The sequence below is a fragment of the Littorina saxatilis genome, linkage group LG12 (assembly GCF_037325665.1).
Source record: "Littorina saxatilis isolate snail1 linkage group LG12, US_GU_Lsax_2.0, whole genome shotgun sequence".
Lineage (NCBI taxonomy): Eukaryota > Metazoa > Mollusca > Gastropoda > Littorinimorpha > Littorinidae > Littorina > Littorina saxatilis.
In genome coordinates, this window is record NC_090256.1 from 77,436,326 (window position 1) to 77,451,644 (window position 15,319).

Here is a 15,319-nt window from a genome sequence, read left to right on the forward strand (position 1 = left end):
CTCTCTCTCTCAGTCTCTCTCTCTCGCATGTTGTTACTCTTCTTTCTTCGAAGTACCGTTGATTTGTTCGTGACCATTTTTTCGAGCAGTGCATTGTTAGGTTCTGGGAAAAACGCATTTGAATACAAAATCGCAAAGACATTTGGATCGTTTGCTCCGGAACTGCTACGTCGATATGTCAAAACAAATAAAATCTAGCTCAAAAATTAAAACCCTCAAACAGGCTGGTCGTGTCACACTTTTTTTGTATATGGGTTTGGAAGAACTGCTCATAATTTACATAGCACTCCGGTTCTGTTCTCGTCTTCGTCACACACCCTGTTGACCGTTATTTCCGGCCACGCAACAGTATAATATATATAACGGCACGACGCGGGTTTATAAAGAGCGCGGAATACACGATGACACAAAACTATTCTGTTTACCAGAAGAAAAAAAACAAGAAATGCAAATGCTTACACACGACTCGCCTTCGATACCCCCGCCCCTCCCTGAACCACCTTACCCAACAGAAGACTCCCTCCCTTTGAGACATTTTTAAGACCCTGTTTTCTCAGATATTCTGTTCATAACCTCTGCAAGTTTACCCCCATTTTAAGACCTGAATTTCTCAGGGTTTTGTGGGTCTTAAAAGGAGATTCTACTATCTATGACCCGGCCCTCCCCCCTCAACCCCCCCTCCCCCACTCCCCTCCCCCCAAAAAAAAATTCTTTTCTTTTCTTTCTTTATTTGGTGTTTAACGCCGTTTTCAACCGTTCAAGGTTATATCGCGACGGGGAAAGGGGGGGAGATGGGATAGAGCCACTTGTTAATTGTTTCTTATTCACAAAAGCACTAATAAAAAAATTGCTCCAGGGGCTTGCAACGCAGTACAATGTATTACCTCACTGGGAGAATGCAAGCTTCCAGCACAAAGGACTCAACATTTCTTACATATACTGCTTGACTAAAATCTTTACAAACATTTTTTTTTTTTTAACAGTATTTTATTCGTAAACAGACACATGATAATATAACAACATCATTAAGAAGGAGCACAACAAGTTTAAAACTTATGGTAAGTGCTCACATAAACATTCCTGAAATTTCATGGCGGATTATGATCAATGCGACACATTTTTGAAAAAAGAGATGAGACAACAAAAAAATATGTATATATAAAAATATAAAAAAATTAAGAAAAAGGAAAAAAAAGAAAAGGAGAAAAACAGCAAGGAAAACTTAATTTGAATTATCGAACACAATCTGTGTCAATACCGAAAACGAAAACAAATACAAAACGAGAACGGAAGACACAACAAAATATCAAAAAAAGAAGATGGGCCCCAAGTAATATATTTAGAAAAATCCACACCAACATCGAACTAAGGTGTCCCAAAGCGGTTTGATTTCTCAATATAGCTTTGGACAACAACAAAAATAGCACTATTTTCAAATATGGAAATGTTTGAATCACAATGTTTGTGACAATATTAACAAATTCTGGAGCTAATGTACCGATTGTTGCGGTTCTTGCATCTTTACAAACATTGACTATATTCTATACAAGAAACACTTAACAAGGGTAAAAGGAGAAACAGAATCCGTTAGTCGCCTCTTACGACATGCTGGGGAGCATCGGGTAAATGCTTCCCCCTAACCCGCGGGAGGTAAAAAAAAATAAAAAAATAAAAAAAATAAAATAAAATAAATAAATAAATAAATAATGTCAAAGAGAACTCCTTATGTGACCTGTATCAATGCATTCAGTGATGTTACCCTTAGAATATTTTACATATTCAAACTTGCACAACCCCCAACCTCCTTCCAACCAACATTACTAGCCTGACATACTCAACATCCACCAAATTTTGAAAAAAGAGATCTTTTTACATTTAGTCAAGTAACGACTGAATGTTTTAACAAGAGCGGAGAGCGAGGTTTGTCTCCCTAGGTATGTGTGTGTGTGTGTGTGTGTGTGTGCTTGCTTAGCATATCTCAAAAACTACTGGACGGATTTTGATGAAAATTGGTTTACACATTTTTGGTCATCTTTTGCTTGTGCCGTTTTTCTGCGATTTCTGATAGGGCTATTTGATGACTTCATATTTTCCCGTTTGCAAAAGTTGAACCCGCACTGTCACGGCTTCATTTTTTTTTATCAATCTTCTTGTAGGTGTTTTCACAACAGTACAATTTACATAATAAACATGTCCAGGCCAACAATAAAAAATAAAAACATTTCAATATGCATTATGAATATCAAGCAATGATTGAATATCATAACAAATAATTATTTGTTTGTTCAAAAAATGTTCTCATTGCATTATGTATGATCATGTCGCGCGGACATTTTACAACAAACAGACCCTACTGACTCGGACAATGAGACACCTGCCTTAGTGTGGGGATGGCAGACTTGACACTCGACCGACTGGAAAACGACTTGGCTTGCTTTAAACGGACAGTTCCTTACTCTTAGTGATTTTGACTTATTGCCATGGCTACTTTAAATGTCGCCGGTCTTTGAAGAGATGAAAATAAGCGTAATGGCTTATTTCGTCTTTTGGAAGAGAGAAAAATTGATATCACTTGTGTTCAAGAGTCCTACATTACGGACTCTGTTAAAGATATGTGGAAGACTGAATCGGGTGGAGACATGATTTATTCTGTCGGTTCATCTCACAGTAAAGGCCAAGTAATTTTCATAAAGAAAGGTTTCCACTTTGAATGGCAAAGTGTGTTAATTTCAGAAAGAATTTTAAAGGCACAGTGCAGCTCACAGCCTTCGGTTTCCGTTTTTGTTGCAGCTGAGTGCATTTACAGTTCAAAAATCCTCCTATGGTTTGTTTGTTTATTTGTTTGCTTGCTTAACGCCCAGCCGACCACGAAGGGCCATATCAGGGCGGTGCTGCTTTGACATATAAGTGCGCCACACACAAGACAGAAGTCGCAGCACAGGCTTCATGTCTCACCCAGTCACATTATTCTGACACCGGACCAACCAGTCCTAGCACTAACCCCATAATGCCAGACGCCAGGCGGAGCAGCCACTAGATTGCCAATTTTAAAGTCTTAGGTATGACCCGGCCGGGGTTCGAACCCACGACCTCCCGATCACGGGGCGGACGCCTTACCACTAGGCCAACCGTGCCGGTCTCCTCCTATGGTAGTAAAACAAACCCAAAACTACCCAACGACGACATCTGTGAAGCTCGACAGTTTCTTGTTCACGTCACGCGAGTGCATAAATTAACCTAGTTAGTACGTGCGGTGTTTGGTCGGAGTTCAATTCAACTGAGTGATTCCGGCCTCCACTGTTTTGTTTTACACAAACTCATGATGACGTCTGACATAGTTTGCTAGTGACGTGTCTTTTTGTGCATGATGTGGTGATCTACCTGATCTAAATTTAGATCCAAAAATAGGCCAAGACCAGCCGGGTCCGAGTACGAAATTAATTCGTAAAAAAATCGCAGTTCTTGACTCTTTGGGTGCAAGTCAATAAAACTTGGTAGTTCTTCTAACGGATAGCTGCCTGAGGTATGACTAAAAGCCCCAGGGGCTCCGTGCACCTGGATTTGACAAGTTCAGTACCTTTAAAAGTAAAGGTTAACACAGTAATATTTATGCTACAAATTCGGTATCGGAAAAGATTGCCTTGTTTTGAGAAATTACAAAAAGACTCATAAACTTCGACTGTGAACGCATGGCAGTCTGTGGGGATTTTAACGCGGGTTTATTTTATGCAGCTTGTTATCGCGCGCATATTTCAACATACGGATTCAAGGCGCAGGGATTTATTTATGCCGTATGAGATGGATTTTTTTTTACACAGTACATCACGCATTCACATCGGCCAGCAGATCGCAGCCATTTCGGCGCATATCCTACTTTTCACGGCCTATTATTCCAAGTCACACTGGTATTTTGGTGGACATTTTTATCTATGCCTATACAATTTTTCCAGGAAAGACCCTTTTGGCAATCGTGGGATCTTTAACGTGCACACCCCAATGTAGTGTACACGAAGGGACCTCGGTTTTTCGTCTCATCCGAAAGACTAGCACTTGAACCCACCACCTAGGTTAGGAAAGGGGGGAGAAAATTGCTAACGCCCTGACCCAGGGTCGAACTCGCAACCTCTCGCTTCCGAGCGCAAGTGCGTTACCTCTCGGCCACCCAGTCCTTGAACAATGTACGATCATGTTTCAATACAATCATAGAGTATTGATATTTTATCAGCTGCTCAATAGTACCAGTGTGTATAAGTTTTGCAAGAGAAACAGCATGTAGTGTTCCTTGAATGATGTTTCACTGACTTGCATTTTTAATTATATCAGGAATGGAGTTCCACATAAAGGCGCCAGAATATGAGAGACTTGACTTGTACATGTCATTTTGAGGGGTTGTGGTAATCAATTTGTTTAGTTTTCAGTGAACTGTTCTGTTTGAAATGTGAGGCAATGAGTGTAGGTGTTTCCCTCACATAATTATATGCATCCTCGCACCTTTTTTGTTATAGGCAAATGTTAATTTGATAGGAAGAATATTTATTTTTTCATAATCTGACGTAGAGAGAGATGTATTTTTTAAAAGAAATAATTTGAACAGCTCGTCTATAGATGTAAAGAGTCCAAGTGTTTCAAAGTGTTCACACTTGCAGAGTCCCACACTGTGAACGCATAGTCAATAGTTGATTGACTATATGCCTGAAAAAAACACCAGTTTCCGTGTGCGTTGGTCTAGAAAGTGTTTAATTTTTGATAACTGATATATTTTTTTAGAAGTGTTTTTACAAAGTGTATCTATATGTTTTGACCAAGACAGGTTATTATCAATGGTTATTCCCAACACTGTATGGTTATCAACTTTGGTTACATCTTGATTTTGTAGAGGTAAAGGTAGATAACAAATAACAACTTACCATAGCCACTGCTTGTCGCGTTGATCGTACGATACTCGCTTTTTGTGTGGACGGGTTTTGGGACAAATACTGAGAAGACGGAGAAGATGAAGACGAAAAAGAAGGGCTAGCCGATGATAGTTTATCGTCCAGTGATCGTTTCTGTGTGTGCTGGGCCCGTAACCCGCGTTGAGTCTGATGCAGGATGATGTAAGAGACAGAGGACATGATAGAGTCTAACACGACCGACCGCACTCTATTCCTCAGCCCGGCCTGTTGTCTCAAGGCCAGATCATAGATGTGTATTGACTGGATCGCAAGTGACGGTTCGCTCCCTGGGACGGAGAGCGGTCGAGTATTAGAAGACACGGGACAGGGCAAGAAGAGAGCGGCGAAGAAGACTACAATAGCCGATGGAAAGAGGACGAAAGCTCCAGATGGCCACATCGTTTGACTTTCTCCTCTTGCGGGCAGTACTTAACGTTTCCGCCCTTGTGGCGTGCGCTGCAAGTTTTATATATCCGCACGCCCAACACAATAATGGTTGTGGGATGAGTCTGTAGGTGTCTGGGTGTTGGCTTTGAAAATACAGCAGACTGAACTGGCAGGTCACTCATAGCGATAAAAAGCGTGCCAGTTCAGTCTGCTGCGCTGGACTGGGTTTTGATGTTGGAAGACCTGTTTTTCGTAATTGTTGTTTCGCGTTCACATTTCCATACCACCCAAGCGCGTTGTTGCTTTTGTACCAAAATTGATCCCTAATTGTAATATTCATTTGTGTTGAAGTATGCAAAATGCAGATTTTTTTGCAACTATACTGAAAAGAGTTATTTCAGTTTAATCAAACTTTTCTGAAAAGTTCCAGTTCGTCAAAAAAACTCATCAAAACGCCATGATATTTTACACACTCTTTTGCAATTGTATTAACAATATTCATGTCAAATTTAAAAGCAATACAACTAGCCATTACTAAACTACGGGGTTTTTACCCACATAGCACACACAAAATGACGCGAAAACAAGCCTTTTACGGCTTCTGACGAGGCTGACACCAGTCTTCTTCAAAATGGCAAAACAACACTGCTAGGCACAACAGCTGAACCAAATCAATTTGTGTGGGTAGAAAATAAGTTGTTCTTCAATTTGCGATCAAAAACAGGGTCACTCTTGCTTATTTTTTGTGTATTTTAGTGTCTGCAAATTTACTTTTGCGAATTTGATTTTGGGAGGTGTCCCAGGTCTCCGGTACCCGGCATACAAAGTAATTGATGAAAAATGAAACTCTTTGTTTCAAATGGTAGGAGAATAAATTACCTTTCTGGAAATTTACTTGGTTTTACTATAACTGGCCACATCACAAAGTTCTACAGCTAAATGTATGTGTTTAGATTTTTTATGGCGATTAGTGTAGATTTTGACGTCAATGTCCGTGGCTTGAGGCCCGTATAATTGTTTTCGGGCGAGGCTCCAATTGGCTGGAATTTCCACTGCAGTACGCGCACTTGGTGGATTGATGAAGGCCTTGCCCGTGCACACAGCAGCTGCTCGGGCTGAATGTCGTCCATGGTGTCACTCTGTGTGGGCGGGCAGATGGACACGAGAGTCAAGGCCCTGTCACAATCGGCAAAAATAATGGACTCAGAACTGTGATTAGTATGACATTTAGTGCTTAGAATAGACATTCAGTGATTAGTTTCAAATTCCCGCATAGAGCGTGCATGTTAAACATGGTACATAATTATGTGTTGACAGGACACATATTTCATGCGAACCCAGTGGCACGGCTAAGTGCGTGGGTGTGAGGGCCTCCGGAATTCTCATTAAATCCTGATCACTTGAACTGTCTCCTTCTCGACTGCGCTTTACCGTAAAATCCCTAGCAAACGCCCTCCCCCCCCCCCCCCCCCCCCCAACCCCCTCCGCACAGATTGTGGGTAAAAGTAGGGGGTGGGCGTTTGCAAGGTACGGTATAAGAATGGATGTAAGTGTGTGTGTGTGTGTGTGTGTGTGTGTGTGTGTGTGTGTGTGTGTGTGTGTGTGTGTATGTGTGCGCGTGTGTGTGTGTGTGTGGTCGCCTTTCTTTCTTTATTTGGTGTTTAACGTCGATTTCAACCACGAAGGTTATATCGCGACAGGGAAAGGGGGGGAGATGGGATAGAGCCACTTGTCTGTCAACTGTTTCTTGTTCACAAAAGCACTAATCAAAAATTTACTCCAGGGGCTTGCAACGTAGTACAATATATTACCTTACTGGGAGAATGCAAGTTTCCAGTACAAAGGACATACTGCTTGACTAAAATCTTTACAACAAGAGGCGAAGCCTTCATGGCTCACGTAAGAAATCGACAAACAGTAACACAAACTCAATCACTCCGTCACACATACACACACACACAGTAAGCATATGTGACACGGTCAAACACTGTACAAAAGGAAGACGTGGAACTTGCGAAGAAAATGCGAAAAAGTGTTTGTGGGTTATCGTCCCTAGTCACATGCTGGCGGCGAAAACAAAATGGCGGATCGCGTAGGTACCGATCGTGTGCGAGGTGGTGGTAAATAATTGTGCTCGGCTTTTTGTTGCAAGAACGCCCGTTACAAACAGAGCTGCTTCGGGAAAACTTTCCACAAGTTCCCTACAGAAGAAAAAAGGTGGGTTGTGCAGTGATTATTTCATCAGGTTTACCTTCTTCAGAATGAGAATGCAATGGCTCGAGTCAACTCACTCAGTAGACTACAGCGTCAGCGAGTACTTACGACTGTGAGTGTGAGTCAGCAGTCAGTACAAAACAACAGTTTACACTTGATGACAAACCCGTGGGCATATTTGCCGAAACCTTTATCAAACCTTGCTTACGGGAAAACTACAGTACAAAGGTACATCACTCATCCGTTTTGCGTTCAGGCAGAGCGTTAGATTTAGACTGAAGATCTGATTTAGCTTTCTTTGTCTTTCCTTTTTGCTTAGTTTAACAATAACATTGTTGTTTTTATTGTCAAACTAGGTGCAGAATATGGATGCAATTCACAAGGCGAGAGGACTTTGAAAAGCTGCAGCCAGCTGCTGTTCAAGGTCTCAAGCTTTGTACTGATCACTTTGAGGCCAACCAGTAAAACAATCCTGCAGAGAGGATCACTTGTGTGGAATGCTGTCCCGACATTGTTTGCAGTGCCCAATCCACCACCGAAGGTTATTTATTTATTGGTTTTAGGTTTTTGCAAACCAAAGAAGCACACTATTAAATGCAGGTTGAGTAATGACAAGTTTGAGGCTGATGTAAGAATTGAAAACAACAGCATTGTTCCCATCAAATAATGCCTGTTTGCATTTAGCGCAAAAAAATGATAAGGCCAACAAAAAAAAGTTACTTATTTTGGATCGACGTCCTGATTATGATGATATGATGAACTTATTTTGCAAAAAAACAGCCCCAAATGGCAAAAAAGGTATAGGGTCGGCGTCAACAACAAAAAAGTTGTATGTTTCTGGTCACCTGACCCTACCTATGTTTTCCCGACGACCCTAGACATTTTTTTTTTGCATTTTCAAAAATAAAAGGGGTATTCGAAAATCAATTGTTTTCCTGTTTTTCAACAAAATAGTTTAAAAGATGGTTTTAAAAAAAAAGGTTAGAAAAAAAATCTCCACCTTTAGTCATGTTAGGTCACAAAAAAGTCTGTTTAAGGTAACATAGGCCCCCCAAAAATAGCGTCGGTAGGTCGGCTTTTTAGTTTTGTATTTTAGCCATCTGAATATTTTAATTTTATTTTTTAATGCCCCCAAAAAGTCTAGGGCCGGTGGGAAAAAAATAGGGTCGGTCCGGATACCGTAAACAGATTATTTTTTGTTTTGCCTTACCAGAAACATACACTTTTTGTGTGTGGCCTAAGACCAATGCCATGAAATTGGGAGAAATGTTTCATTGTGACTGGGTGTTGGTTGTGAGTTTGTCAGTTAAAGAGCTGTGCAATTTGCAGGTTGCTAGTGGGAGGAAGCCACCATCGCAAAGGGTAGCTACAAATGAAGCCAGCACCGACCTGTCGCCTGATACACAAATTGTTCAACCAGGTAAGAGATTTTTAACCATGAAGAACACCCTGACATCAAAAAATGTTTAAACCCATCCATTACATAGTTGATAATCGCTGTATAGGGTGACGGGCGCTGGGGCGGGGTGGTAAGACGTCGGTCTATTAACTCGGAAGGTCGAGGGTTCGAATCCCGGTCGCGGCCGCCTGGTGGGTTAAGTGTGGAGATGTTTCCGATCTCCCAGGTCAACTTATGTGCAGACCTGCTAGTGACTTATCCCCCTTCATGTGTACACGCAAGCACAAGACCAAATACGCACGAAAAAGATCCTGTAATCCATGTCAGAGTTCGGTGGGTTTTAGAAACACAAAAATACCCCGCATGCTTCCTCCGAAAGCGGCGTATGGCTGCCTAAATGGCGGGGTAAAAACGGTCATACACATAAAATTCCACTTGTGCAAATAAATGAGTGCACGTGGGAGTTTCAGCCCACGAACGCAGAAGAAGAAGAAGCTGTATAGGGCGGATGCATGGATGGATGAAATTGTACCTGTAGTTCCCACACGTAAAGATGGGAAACATATCCTGTTAGAGGCATGGTTTGACAAGAAACAATTAAGTGGCTCTATTCCCATCTCCCCCCCCCCCCCTTTCCCCGTCGCGATATAAGCTTCGTGGTTGAAAACGACGTTAAACACCAAATAAAGAAAGAAAGAAAGAGGCATGGTGTGTGAGGAGTTTACCTGGTACTGTTGTCCTAATCAATCAATCAATCAATCAATATAAAGCTTATATAGCGCGTATTCCGTGGGTACAGTTCTAATGGCCTCACCCATTCAGTACCAAACAAGGTCAATTCCATCATTGTTCCACATCGAATCCATAGTTGCTAATACACTTCATTTCTGGCCTGCCTTCCTACGCTATTGTTTATTTTCATTTTGTGATTGAATTACACATGTTTTAATTTCTTCCAGGTTGTAACTTGTTATGGTTATGTTATTTTATGTGTGTTTTGTGTGTGTGTTTTCTTTTTTAGATGACATTCAGGCGATCCTGGAGGACATAGGATGTAAAGCATCAAAGTCGTCATCCTCCCCATCCCCTCGTGAAGCGGAACTTCGGCAGAAGGTCAACAAACTGAGGAGCAAGGTTTTCCGATTAGAAAAGAAAACGATGGAACCCCGTGTAAAACGAGCGAGTAAATTAGCCAAGCCTCCCAAGAAAGACTTTGTAAGGCCAAAAAAAAAAAATTGTCTGTTTAGGGTAACATGACCAAAAAAAGTAGGGTCGGTAGGTAGGTAAAGTTTTTTTTTTTTTTTTTTTTTTTTGTGTGTGTGTGTAAATGCTATGTTGGCTGAACATTCACTTCTTATATTTGATGAATACATGTTTCAAAACTAACGTATAAATAAAACAGAGAGAAAGGGAGAGAAAGAAACGCCAAATGTCTCTTTTTAGCATTTTTACCTCTTTTTTTTCTTTTTTTTTTGAAATCAAAAAAAAGTTTTTGGGTCGATAGGGTCGGTCGGGTTACCCTAAACAGACAATTTTTTTTTTTGGCCTAATAGAACAGTTGTCTCATATATTATCAGGCGAGGCGAGCTATTTTGCCATTTATGCCTGTTACATATTTACCGGTTATCTGCTGCTGTGTCCATTCCTGGCAGAGACGGAACGCATGTTACCAAGGAGCCGAAGGAGAGTCGATGAGATGAGAGAATGTGATTAACAATTGCCAACTCTCTCCGTACAAAGAGGGTCCAAAATTGTATCAAAATATAGATCGTAGGGAATTCAAAATAAAAAAAAAGAGACAAAACATGTACTTCGGCTCATAGAGCCTTCTTTAATTTTTGACTCAAAAGTCCATGCTCCGAGAGTCCTTTTTTTAATTTTGAATTGCCTACCATCTATATTTTTATACATTTTCAAAAAGATTCAACAGTCACCTTCCGTTATTCTTGAACTTGGCTATCCCAGCCTTACCTCAACATTCGATATTCCTGTGATACTTTTGACGTAAAATCAATTTTTACTGTAAAACACTTCGGCAAGAGGATTGGTCCAAGCAAACAAATAATAAACTTGTAAGATTTTTCCTGATATTTCCGATCAATTGCCTATGGTTTTATTTAGCTAAAAGATTCAAACGTCACACCTATGACCCATGGCTATTTTTAAGGGGAGAGTAGCATCCCTGGTGTGTTGTTTTTGATCTGTTTACAGTAACATAGGCACACAAAAAGAGGGTCGGTAGGTCGGCTTTTCTTAATTTTTTTTTTATAACCATCTTTTTAAATTATTTTGCAAAAAAACAGGAACAAAATTGATTTTTTTTCTTTTTCTTTTTCTCCAAATGCCAAAAAAAAGGTCTAGGGTTGGCGGGGAAAAAATAATAGGGTTGGTCGGGATACCGTAAACAGACTATTTTGCTTTGTTTTGCCTAAGCAATGACTAACAAACTTTCTTTAGGGTCTGACATTGTATATACTATACAACTTTTTGGGGTATTAACTAAATACATGTATACAGTTTTTGATTCCTTTTATACTTTTTCACAAATTACCCCCCCCCCCCTTTTTTTTTTGTAGTCTGCCCTGGGGGCGGGAGGTCTCCTAATTTCGGTTTCTAGGGTCATCTTATGCTTCCCCATGAGCTGAGAACTTAATTTAAAATGGGCCACGATTTTTTTATTTGTATTTTGTAATTGTGCCTTTGTCCAGTCACATGATTTCACTTTGTACTTAAAAACTTGGCACTGTCATCATTTTATTGCTATTTATTGTTCAGTTGTTCAGTATTTATTGCTATTGGGCATCAGTTGTTCAGTTGCCCTCTTTCGAATGAGCCATGCATGCATTATGGATGTGTTTAGCGAATGGGGATACCTCAAGCAATGTAAAAAAAAGAAACAATGTGAAGCAAACATATAGCACCAAATAAAATAACCGAATCAGAATGGAAACTTCTTCAGTGTATGTGTGTGTGTGTGTGTGTGTGTGTGTGTGTGTGTGTGTGTGTGTGTGTGTGTGTGTGTGTGTGTGTGTGTGTGTGTGTGTGTGTTTGCTGTTTTAAATACCGAAAATGTGAAAATAAAGCAAGTCACAACATGAGAAAGATCGACTGTACTAGTCATAACAAAGCAGGAGACAGTCTGGTCAGCATGCAGCAAAGGGGAATAACTCATATTTAGCCATTCTCATTTCTAAGCATGCCCAATGAGGAAGTTATCCTTCTTCCCATTGTAGTTTCTTTGACACGGTGCAAGAGTGCGAGACACTAGATCTAGATCTGTCTGTCTGTAGCCTACTCAAGTTACGAGGACACGACTGCCAGATGGCCAGATCGACACTGCGCTCAGTTTCGACAGCGCTTCCTCGCGCAGACACTGGAAACACGCTATGCAGATTAACCTGTAGGAAATCTCCTTTGATATCTTCTGTATCTATTTTTTTTTCTGGAGCTACGAAACCGAACAATGTGAAATCGTCTTCTCCGAATCGGCGAACTGCAGCTCGGTGATAACTGTACCTATACCACAATCCTTCACGCGATCTGACCTAACCTTGACCCCTGACCTGGTCTACATACCACACACGACACAAACCAGTCACCTGTTTTTACCCCCCCAAAACCCCCCACCACCCGTTTTCTTTGGATACACACTTTACATACGTGCCGACGAAATGTAAAGTTTGGTCGACTGGGCAGACAAGTGGCAGATGCGCTTTAATGCAGATAAGTGTAAGACATTACAGTTGGGTACAAAAAATCAGAAACTTGTGTATAATATGAGAAAACCTGGCAGCGTGGACAGAGTTGATCTGGAAAGCTCAAGTGCAGAAAAGGACCTTGGGGTCAATGTAGACAGTGAATTGAAATTCTCAAAGCACGTGGAAACACAAGTCAACAAAACAAATAGAATCCTGGGTCTCATTAGACGGTCTTATGAGCATTTGGACGCAGAAACGCTAAGACTTCTCTTTGTTGCACTTGTACGGCCTCATCTGGAATTTGCAAATGTGGTGTGGAGTCCCCGACTCGAGAAAGATAAAAATCTGATTGAAAGTGTGTTAAGAAGAGCCACGAAGTGTATCCCAGGGCTGAAGACCTTGAGTTACGAAGAGCGTTTGAGAGTCTTGAAAGTTCCAAGCATGTGCTATAGGCGTATCCGGGGAGACATGATTGAAACATACACATTCAAGCATGGATACTACGATTGCAAGAACCCACTGGAGCTGAATAGCCTGTGTAATACCCGTGGACATCAGTTCAAGCTCAAGAAGAAACAATGCAGAACAGCTCTCCGACAATCTTTCTTCACGAACAGAATCATAGACACATGGAACTCCTTGGACAAGAATGTGGTAGAAGCGCCGACAATGAACAGTTTCAAAAATCGCTTGGACAATGCACTGAAAGACTATATGTATAGCCCAAATGTCAGTATGCCTCTCACTACAAATTCCCACCAACCAAGAAAAAGTTGATAGAATAGGCCACGGTCAAAAGATCGTGTAGGTTACCTAGCTCAAAGTTAGGCTAGGATAGCAACTGATCAAAAGATCAGACAAAGGCTCAACAGCCCAGGTACCAGTCTGTCAACATATCATATCATTGCTTAAATAGTTTGAAGCTGTTGCTTGGATATATAATAACCAGGTAAAATTAGTATTTCGGTGTTTAGTCAAATGTTAAAGTTTCTATCACACACATACACACACACATACACACGCACAGACAGACAAAGTTTAGCATCGCATAGGCTACACTTACGTGAGCCAAAAATTGACTATATTCTATACAAGAAACACGTAATAAGGGTAAAAGGAGAAACAGAATCCGTTAGTCGCCTCTTACGACATGCTGGGGAGCATCGGGTAAATTCTTCCCCCTAACCCGCTAGTGTGCATGCACACTGCTGAGATGCCGCAGATGTGCACCTGGGTTTTAGTTTCGTGTTTCACTGTTTCCTTTCTTGATAATGACCCTCCCCATTGCTGAATACAGCCTATATAGTGCATGGGAGGTAACTCTTGCTTTGTTATCCATTGAAGGGAGGTAACTCTTATCGTACCAGCATACCTTTAATAATAATAATAATAATAATAATAATAATAATAATAAAACATTCTTTTATAGCGCTGTTCACCGCCAAATGGCAGTCTCATGGCGCTTTACATTAGACATTAAAATTCAACATTTTACATATAAAGAGTTTCCTCGTAGGAAATAACATACAAGCATTACAAAAAATTCAAAATTCATAAACAACGACCACCTATAGTTATATAAGATAATCTAGAAAAATTGTTTTTAAAAAGATAAAAATACATAAGATAATTAACATGAACCGAAAGTTCAAGCTGGCGCCATCACCAACCTGTGCCTGCTGTCAAGAAGACCAAACAGCGGAACACATCTTACAGCGATGTCCCTTACTAGATGAGGAACGAAAAGAAGTGTGGCCGTCACCAACTCCCTTGCAGACCAAACTATATGGCAGTCGACAGGAGTTGGAGAAAACAACAACATTTATCACCTCTGCGAACGCCAAGAAGAAGAAGAAGAAGATAGTTACACATAAAAAGTCTGACAATAAAACAGAACTTACATAAAAGCGTACAGATCTAAAACGGAACGAAGATGTAACACAGACTGTGGGGAAGATGTAACACAGACTGTGGGGCAACAAATTAAACAACTAACAACAGGCATACTGTATTATAATAATACATTAGGACTTTTAAACCCAATACAAACATCGAATTAAACCTTTCCATTCTCAAGGGGTGTAAAATGCTCTGCTGCTCGATTATCTGCAATTTTTTTTTAAGGAAGGGAGGTAACTCATTCCATAAAAACCATCTTAGCAGACATTGAATTAATGTTGACACCGAGCAGTGGGCAGCACATGCGTTCAAATGCTTTTAAGGACATACAGTATTTTAAATGTCTTAAAGAGTTTAATTTTCATACAAAAGGGAGGTAACTCATTTGCCCCAAATGTTTGATTAGTTTTGTTTTTTCTCACATCGTCCCGCTCATAAGAAAAATATGCCTAGCATATGACAAACATATGACATGGCATGTGGAAATCATATAGTAAAGCCATATGTCAGTCATAGATAAATTGCAAATGGTTTTGGAATGGCTACCATATGGTTTTTAGGTGTAAATGACATGTCAAAAACACTAGTTTGCCACATCACAAGTGACATTGTCATATGGAAACCTCATTTATACCACATTACAAGTGACACTGACATATGAAAATCATTTGTTTGCCATATCACAAATGACATTGGCATATGCAAATTACATGGTTGCCATGAAACAAATGATATTGTTTGCTATATGTCATATGTTTACTGTATGAATGACATGTCTTCGTCATATG

At 40.4% G+C, this 15,319-nt stretch overlaps 1 long non-coding RNA gene across 1 annotated transcript; it reads left to right on the top strand.

The window, feature by feature from the left end:
• Nucleotides 1-7,291: 7,291 nt before the first annotated feature.
• LOC138982819 (uncharacterized) lies at nucleotides 7,292-10,205 on the top strand. Its single transcript, XR_011460984.1, has 3 exons — nucleotides 7,292-8,076; nucleotides 8,865-8,955; nucleotides 9,956-10,205. It is a non-coding gene; the product is annotated as an uncharacterized lncRNA (long non-coding RNA).
• Nucleotides 10,206-15,319: the final 5,114 nt, after the last annotated feature.